The sequence below is a fragment of the Chlorocebus sabaeus genome, chromosome 10 (genome assembly GCF_047675955.1).
Source record: "Chlorocebus sabaeus isolate Y175 chromosome 10, mChlSab1.0.hap1, whole genome shotgun sequence".
NCBI classification, from domain to species: Eukaryota; Metazoa; Chordata; class Mammalia; order Primates; family Cercopithecidae; genus Chlorocebus; species Chlorocebus sabaeus.
This window is the reverse complement of record NC_132913.1, coordinates 43549306-43558675: the sequence shown is the minus strand read 5'-3', so window position 1 is coordinate 43558675 and position 9370 is coordinate 43549306. Positions and strand designations below refer to the sequence as shown.

The window sequence follows — 9370 nt, the reverse complement described above, 5'->3', positions numbered from 1 at the left end:
TTTTAAAATGTCAGAATACCAAATTTATCTACATTTGTTACCTGTCTCCCATGAGACACTGGGTGCTTATGTTTGTTTGATAAAACTTTATCCCTGGACACAATATCCTTTAACATCCTAGAATGTTAGTGTAGAAAAGGAACTGTCAGTCCTTAATTTTAATGAAGAAAGTGCGGCAGAGAAAGGCCATGGTTTCTGCAAGGTGGCACAGAAAAGTACAGTGAAGTCATAATTAAAACTCAAATTTCTTGATCTTCTAAACCCCAGCTCAGAGAACCTTCTACTATACCACTTTGCCTCACTAGAGAACTAAGAACTACTTCCTCCAACACTAGTAACTCACCCTACCCATGCAAGTCACTGCAACAGCTTGCTTGCATCTGCAAATTTATATCTATATCAGCACCTCAGAAAATATGTTCATATAGCTGAGACATTTCGCTTAAGACGAAATACAGTTTTATAGTCTACTAATTGATGGTCCCAAGAAAAGAGACTGCCTCCAGTTGTATATGGCTACCTTAATGAGTAGGACAAGTGTCAGGGTGTGTGACAGAATTGCCTGAGTATGGAAGGTAGCAATGAAAGTCTCCAGAAAAATATGAATACTTTCCTACAGAGAAAGCCCCCTTTAAGTGGGAGCCTTTATTAAAGTTCATAGTTAAAACGTAATCTCTTTAACGTTGAGAAAATCGACTTTTAGAAAGTTCATTTATGCCGTGTTTCAGGCCTACGCTAAGTTCTACGGCAAAAAGACCTGTAAAATGCACCGGAGCTGACATCGTGGGTCCTGGAACCCATGCCCGCGCTGCTTCCACGGGGCACCCTTTCTATAATCCAACACCCCGAATGAAAACACTAATGCAAGCCTGGCCCCACAAAAACCTAGATAATGCTGACCTTGCAGACGACAGGTTTTTCACTTTTATTTTCGGTTGAGGACTTACTACCACAAAAACACATCAGACCTGTACTAGAATAGGGAAAAGCGGGAAAAGCATCGGGTCATTTTAACTCGACTAGAAAGGAACACAGCGATGCCCTCGCTAAACTTGTCGCCAAGTTCCCACCTCGCCATCCCCGGATGCGTGGAACACCCCTCCCGCCCGAGGCCCCGGCAGCACTCGGGGATGCCGGCACGCCTGGCTCCTTCCCACCCGCGAGCTGCGCTCCCCGCAGGGCGGGCCGGGGCGGGGAAAGAGAAGCGCGGCGCGAAGGGCCGCGGGCGGCCCGGGAAGGGAGGAGGGAGGCTTGGGAGGCTGGCGGGCGGTTTTATTGTTTCCTTTCGCCCTCCTCCTCCCGCGCCTCGGCCCCGGCGTCACTGGAAAGCCGCCCGAGCCGCCCGGCGGCTGGTTATTTATAGCGCGGGCTGCGCGCGCGTCACGGAGCCCGGCCCGGCTGACGGGGCCGCTGACGCGCTTGGCCGCGGGGCCGAGTCCGCGGGGCTGCGCGCCGGGCGCAGGCGACAATGGGCTTCTGTGTGTGCAGCTGCTGTCGCCGCCGGGGGCCGAGGGAGGGGGGCGGGAGACTCCCCGGCTCCCCTCTCTGTCGGCCGCGAGCCCCCGAAAGGTAACTGGCCTCTTTCGCCCCGGGTCGGGACCCGGGCCCTGTGGGCTTTTTTTTTTTTTTTTTTTTTTCTATTTTATCTGTAAGTTCCCCTTGCCCCAGCCTCCGGTTTCACTTCCCGTGTTCCCTCTATCCCAAAAACTGCCCCAGTATGTCGAGAGAGGGGGATCTATCCAGCCGGGGGCGACCACTTTGTGAGCCCCGGGGAGCGGGACCCGTACCACGCGCGTCCAGCTGGGGATGCGGTGACGGAGGGGCCGGGAGCGCCGGGCAGGTAACGTATCCTGGACTTAGAGTCGGGGGGCTTTGTTTGGGTCGGGAGGAGGGGAGTAGGGGTGGGTGTGAACGCCGGGCTGCCCTTCCGGGACTCCGGTCCCCCCTCCTTCGCCCCCCTTGCCTGCGCGCTGGAAGCCAACCTGGGTGTGTAGCGCGAAGAGCGAAAGAGAAACTTCTCCTGCGTGACTGACTAGATGAGGCTCCTCCCGAGAAGCCGAGATAATACAGGCCCCTCTCCCGCCGCCCGCCTGCCTGCCTCTCCTCCCCCGGCCGCTCCCTCCTGTCGCCCCACCCCTCGAAGGCTGCGGACCAGCCCCCCACACTTCCCCCTACATCTCTGGCGGGTTCGCGCCGTGGACGCCCCCGCCCTGCGGGAGGAGGGGCTGGCGCGGATTTTAGGGACTTCCTGGGATACGGAGACCGGCTCTGAACCATCCCCTTTCTGCTGCCGGGAGCTGGGGAAGCTTGCTCTGGAGCGTCTCTCACGTGGCAGGCAGGCAGAGAACTTGCTGTACCTTCTAGGAAATTACAATCGATTTGTAATGCACTTTCGCTAATTGAGAGTTCAAAATTAAACTTTAATAAAGCATTTGTGTCGTCTCGTCTAATTGTGAAAGCTTCCATCCGTCCTGGTAGATAGACTCTAAGTCTCAAGTTAATGGCGCTAAGCTAGATTTCCCCCCCAAGTACAATTCTGTCAGCCGTCGTCGGCGCAGCTGGATTTCCGTAAGGTACAGATGTTGCTAATGACAGCTTAAGCACGGATGGGCAGATAGCATACGGAATGCAACATGTTGCCATATGGTTCCTTTAGCCTTTCACCTCCAGGGATATCAATCACATATATTCTGGGAGGAACTTAATGACTCTCTGAACAGCAAAATGAATTACCTGGTACAATTTATATCCCTTGACCTGATACGTTATAACAACAGGAAGATAGCATCTCGCAATTCTGTGGTATAAATTGAGCTACAGAGCTACATTTCAAATTCTACAACATCTATTTGTAGTTTGAGGGGCCCTGTCATATTCTGGCTGTAAAATCTGTTTCTGTATTGCCCATCTCCCTCCCCCTCCTACCTCTGGACGAAGCAAAATTTATAAAGTTTAGCAAAACTGTGGTGTCGGAAATTGCCAGTCAACCGATTAATAGATGAAGTGTGGAGAAATGGAAAATAGGACTTCCAGAGCTAGTTACTTCAACAAGAATTAGCCATCTTCAGGAATACCATACTTTTAAGCATACAAAATTAAAGGACTCCGGAAAACGTATTTTCTGTTAGTTGTTTCAGTATAGCTCCTAAATCTATTCATTAACTATTTGAAATTCTCCATTTATTTTCAAACTTCAACCATTCCTACACTTTGGAAATTACAGAAGACAGTTCTCAGAAATATGAAATACAGGAAATGTAAGTAGCACCTCCTCAGCGAACCAGTTTCTGTATCCACAACCCCATGCACTCTATTTATGTAGCTTAATTTGAATCATGCACATGGTGGTACTGGTAGTTTGCTTTTTCCTCCCAACATGTCAGTGACAGCATACTTCAGTTGCTGTTTCTCTCCTAGTGGATTGATTCTGCAATATTTCACAGGTGTCATTTTAAAATATCCTGGTGACTAATAAAATGTTTTGATTGCCTTTCAGATTATAAACGTGGTTGTCTTTGGTTGTCTTTTACTGTATCCTTTATTTTCTATTCACTAATACAGATAGATCACACAGAAAGACAATAAGGGCAAAAAAGTAAAATAACTTACTAGAATTTCTAAACTTTATGTTTACTTTTACCTACTAAAGGATATTTGAAAGGTAGAGACACACTTTTAAAACTTTTCGCTTCTGGCACTATGTAAACATTAATTCATGTAAACTAATGACTAGCAGAATGCCCAAAATAGGCATGAACAATCTGAAAAAGTATTTACTTTCAGTCATATCAAGTTTCGGAAAGTGTTAACATTTTGAAAGTTTGTCTATATATCATGTCCTTTCAGAATTACTGTGAAATTATAAGACAATGCTCCTTTCCCCCCCCCCCCCTTTTGTAGTGGCTGATTTGTTACCTAGTGCTTGAGTTAGTTCGATAACTTTGATAATTATTATCAAATAAGATCTTTTGTGTGTGTATATAGGAGAAAATCTTATACAGAACACATTAAGATATACATAAGTTATGGCAATCTTGTTTTCTGGGGCTGTTTTTTTAAATCTCTTAATGGCTGAGGTTTTATTTCTCTTTGTAGCACCAGCACTCGATGTGTTTTAAACATGATCAGTAGCGATGGTGAGCTTGTCAATAATGACTCCATCTCCATGACTTGTGAATAGGCGGTGAGTGTGTCCTTTAATCAGTCACACAGAACTTGCTTTATAAAGCTGTTATTGTCATGAACAGATATTGCAGTCTTTTGTCAGGCCCAGTGATTATTAAAGTGTTCCTTCTTCAAAAGCCAGGCCGAAAGTCCTGCTGTGCTTCATTTCAGAATTGAAGTCCATTAGTAAATAAAATCCCAAGCCGCATGATACGCTTTTCATCAAGTTATAGGCTTACATATATTTCATTAATAATCTTGGACCCTTTTGTAGACATAGGTAGGTATATTATATTTTTGGTGTGTGTGTGTGTGTGTGTGTGTGTGTATATATATATATGAGACAACGAAAATAAAATATGTATCTTGCAGCATGACTTTTATTTTAAATGAAGATTTGATGGATGTCCATTGTTACTCTAAATGAGGTGGCTGGCTGCCAAGGGAAACCCTATAGTCAGAAAGTACTAGAATTGTTACTGCCAGAGGGAATCACTTTCTGTTTTTTGAGTTCTCAGCTTCACCTCCTCCTTTCAATAGTGCCCTTCCATATTGCTAATCTGAGAATTAGTCTGAATATGAAAACTTTTGAAAATATGTTTGTGTTGTCCAAGAAAATTTTCACCAGTGTTTCTGGTTGCCTGCTGGTTTTCAGCCTTTATCTTGAGTGTGCGTGTTTATTCTAATTGAATGAAGAAAGACTATTAGAATTAGGTATATTCCCCATGCTAAGTATTTAAGATTGGCCAGGAGTCTGTTTTTCTCAAGGTAACATGGGACAGCTGTGGATAGACATTAGGCCTCTCGTAGAAGTCTTCATTCAAGTGATTGTGGCTGAGAGGAACAACCAGGAAAGAGTATAGTGCCCCGTTGCACTTTCCCTGTTGGCTTTTCAAATGCAAAATCCACGTTGTTGCATTTGGAAACTTGTTTCTCTCTTTTATGGCATTTCATTTAAGATTTATTTTTTAACTGCCAGTCTGCAAATATTTAACCAGCCAAGCAGGAAACAGCCTTTTATTCTCGGCTGTATACAGCTTTTGTTTTTATCTGGGTTAGCATGGATGCCATGTAAATACCATATAAAATTTGACTTTGGTTGTCCTTACTTTGAAGATTGACAGGGGCTTCTTTAATTAATCTTGTTTCCTTTCATGTTCTGTATTGAGATACTGAAATACAGTATTTTATGCAGTTATAGGATTGTGTTTGCATTTATTTAATTTATGTTTCTTTTTTTTTGAAGCACGTAGCCTTGAATGTTTGTTCTACCTTTTTTTTTTTTTTTCCCACATCATTACTCTGGTACTGCTTGATGTAACTTGATTAGCTCCCTCCCCAGTCATGATTGGTAATTAAAATAGGCATTAAAATTAGTCACTTAGCAATTTTGCTGTTCAATTGGCAATTAAATTACTTAATTGCAATTAAAGTCCTAATTTTAATTGGCAAAATGATAGATGTAGATTTAAGATAATATGTATAAATACTTTAATAAGTGTCTATATAAGGATTACTTAATTACTCAACTTCAAGTTTATGCTGTTAACTTTAGAACTTTTAAGTGAGCAATGAAATTTATATTACATCTATTCAAAGGATATGGTAATTAGATTTATTACTTATCACTATAAGGGTCCTTGCTTTAAGTTACTTTTGTAGTGTTAAAATTGTAGGCTTGATAATTGCAGAATTATGATGAGGAAAAGGGCATATATGTCTCTGTTGCAATATTATCAATACCTTCATTTTGTAAATTAAATTGAGACATTCTATCCACCAATTAGTCTGAGGAAAAAATCAAAAGTGGTTATTTTATCATTAAAGATAGAACAAAAACTAGCCAGATGTGATTTACATATAAAAACTTGCAAAATGTGTGTATTTTATCTAAGTTTAAATAAATGCTATCTAATACTGGTAGTGTTACTAATGGTATTAACTACTTTTAGAATTTGCAGATATTTGATATTTTCTTAGCATGTAGCAACTTATTTTCAGAATCTTTACACTGTCTGTTAGGACTTTGTACATTTTAGTGATGCCCATGTTTACTAAAATTAGCAATGAAATCTAAAACCAAAGTTATTCTTCTTTGCCTAATAAAAAATAGTTCTTAAATAAGAAAATATTAAGTGGTTAATTTTAAAGCAAGTATTTAGGAGATGGTAACTGTGTGTCAAGTATTAACAAAAAAATGAAGGATTTTTATTATGCAAAATACTGTTTGAGTGGCATGAGGTTTTACCATATGTTCAGTTTCATAATTTTAATTTACAAGAAGATACTTCTAGAAAAAAGAATGCTGGTTTTTTTTCTGCACATCTTTACACATTTCTTGTACTGAGTTCTGTATCAAAGTAAGAAATAATTTTAAAAGTATTTGTGTTAAGTGGTTTTTGGTAAAAATCAGCTGAGAAATACTGAATAAAAGCTACAACTACCCAAAATGTGAATATTGACAAAGCAATAGATTTGTTCTTTAACCATCCTATGAGAAAGGAACAAACAATTTGGTCAATTAATATCCTGTCAATGCAAATGAAATGGCAAAAGCAAAACAATAAAAAAACTTTCAGAAGTAAAAACTTAATTTGTATTTTCAGAAACAGATTTTTTTCAAAGTGAAAATGTATTTCTTCTATCAGTAATGTGACTTAGTGCCCAATGGCAACGAATGCTGTGAATGAGTTTGTCCAAATGTAATTTAAAATATGTCTTTTAATGCTAAACATAGGTTCTACTAAGTAATTTTATTACGAAAAATCTTAAAGTTGCCTCCACTCTTACAGCATAACAGGTATGTCTGTTTCACTATATCTGCATTGTAAGATCTATTCTGAAGTCATTTGGGAAGAATGGTGAAATAAATCCCTAAAGGCCTCTTTCCCATGCATTAAAATAGAAAATCCTATGGGATTACATTCATGTTTGCTTTCTAAATTATGCCAAAAGCTCAATTTTATTAAATATAATCTGCCTAGCCATGCATAAAATAAAATACTTTGGTTTAGATGTGAGTATATGTATTATTTATGTTGATTTTTAATGAAAATATGTTTACATGTACCAATATGTTCTACTTAATATTGGTTAATATCATAAAAGGTAATATAGTAACATTACCTCCCTAAATGTTTTCTGTGGTCATCCAATAGTGTTTCTTAATAGTAATGCTTTTTAATTTATTTCAGTTGGTTTCAAAAGAAGATAGGAGCAATTTTTACTCCCATTTATTTTAAAAATTGTTAAGAAAATAACCTTCATTGTGGGGTAACTTTACACATTTATACATGGCAATAGTTTAAAGTTATATCAGCTATGGGGGCCTGAAAAAACCATTATTGTCATTTTAATTGAGTTATAAAATACTTCACTTGAACTATTTATGTTCAAGAATCTTGAAGGGTTGCAGTCATATAAATGCAGAATTTCAGTTTCTTTTAGCCTAAAGCATCGTTTTAACATTTTCTGAAAGGTTGTTCAATTCTACATTTTGATTCCATATGTGTAATTAAATCTCTATGCACAAAAGCATTCTCTTATGTACTAGCAAATATACCCACAGGAATCTCCTTCTAAACTATAATTTATTTAAACATGTAATCATAGGATTTTAAAACATGGTTTCATTTTTCCAAACTGTATGCCAATTTGAACTTGCTGGTGATAAAATGAGAGATTTTATTACCAGTTTGATTTTTTCCTTCTGTGACCTAACAGTGAGTTAACATGAGCAGGAGGAAATAAAGAAAATCTTTTGTGACCCTAATCCCATGTGTTAAAACTGTTTCCCTTTTGGAGAAAATAGAAGAGAATCAAAGATTTTTAGTTATTTATGAATTCCAGCACAACATGAATATTTGGGCCTGCAGCCTTCTCTTTAGTTTAGCTTAAATAGCGTGCGTGTGTGTGTGTGTGTGTGTGTGTGTGTGTGTCATTCTCTTGAACGTTGTGGAGTCAGGCCCCCTACTGACTGGATCAGTCAATTACACACACATTGGCGGTGCTACTGAGACATCGTCCCATTAGAATCTGGTGAGGAAAACTGTAGTCTGGGGTTTTGAGGGTGGCCTTTTTCTTTCTTTCTTTCTTTCTTTTTTTTTTAAACACTTTCTGATCTATATGCTGAATCCTTTCCAACCCAGCTCATCCGGGCCTTACAGAAACCCCAGCCTAAGTAGCTTATTCAGAATTGGTTTAAACGAGTTTAACAGCCTTACATCCGGCGTGTCTTCCTAAGAAACAGTAAACGCTTCCCAGAAACCAGAATAGGACTTTGAAGAGGAGAGAACTCTTACACAGATGATAGAACAGATAAGAAAGGTCTCCCCTTTCTCTCATTTTAATGTTATATATAATCACTTCATTCCCAGTTAATAATAATTCTTATAATAAGCTGCTGTGAAAACGACCCTTCATTCTTGGTGGCATTAAGACTTGGACAAAGGCTGTTATCAGGAAGCCGCACCTTTAACAGGTTGCTGTTAAAGAATAACGCATCACATTACAATGTTTGGCTTCCTTGGCGCTCACTTGAAGAACTCCAGGACACTTTTCAGTTCCCTGGGACGGCATTTTCAAATTGTCCCAGGCTCAACCCAACTTAAACTGAATGTTTTATATGGCAATGAGGGAGGGGGAAGCGTGCAGAGTGAATGCATCTACTTAGACGGGAGTGTGTGTATGGAAGCGCTGATGGTTATAACCAACCTGAAAGTTCTCCCGGCCCCCGTTTTCCTAGGACTATATTAAAAAATAATAACTGCCACCCCGGCGTGCCTGTGCTTGAGTTTCCGACTGCCTGAAAATAGCGGCCGGGAGCCTGGCCCACCGCGGGGATCAAGGAAAGCTCCCCGTGGCCGCGCCCTGCTCCCTCGCGGAAGGGGAAGGGAACCCGGGAGGGCGCCTCTGAGCTGGTGTTGCTGCTATTTTGGGCCCAGCCTGGCCGGTGCGTCAATGCCTGCGCCCCTGCGTCACCGCCACCCCCACCCCCTTCCTTCTCCCCGGCTCTCCAAACTCTCACTTTTTCCCTTTCGTTCGCATGGAATCGCTTCTGCCCACGGGGCGCTGACGCTACCAAGCTCATGCTAATATGCTATTCTTCGCCCTCCCCTCCTCATCCCCCTACTCACACACCCTTACCCGCCACCACAACCTGCCCCCCCACCCACTTCCTGGTTTTATTTTTTTCTTGCGCCCGCTA

General features: G+C 41.0%; 1 long non-coding RNA gene across 1 annotated transcript; it reads left to right on the top strand.

Moving 5' to 3' along the window:
- The first annotated feature begins 1211 nt into the window (after window positions 1–1211).
- On the top strand, window positions 1212–2431 carry LOC103217124 (uncharacterized). Its single transcript, XR_012094190.1, has 2 exons — window positions 1212–1569; window positions 1717–2431. It is a non-coding gene; the product is annotated as an uncharacterized lncRNA (long non-coding RNA).
- The last annotated feature ends 6939 nt before the right edge of the window (window positions 2432–9370 follow it).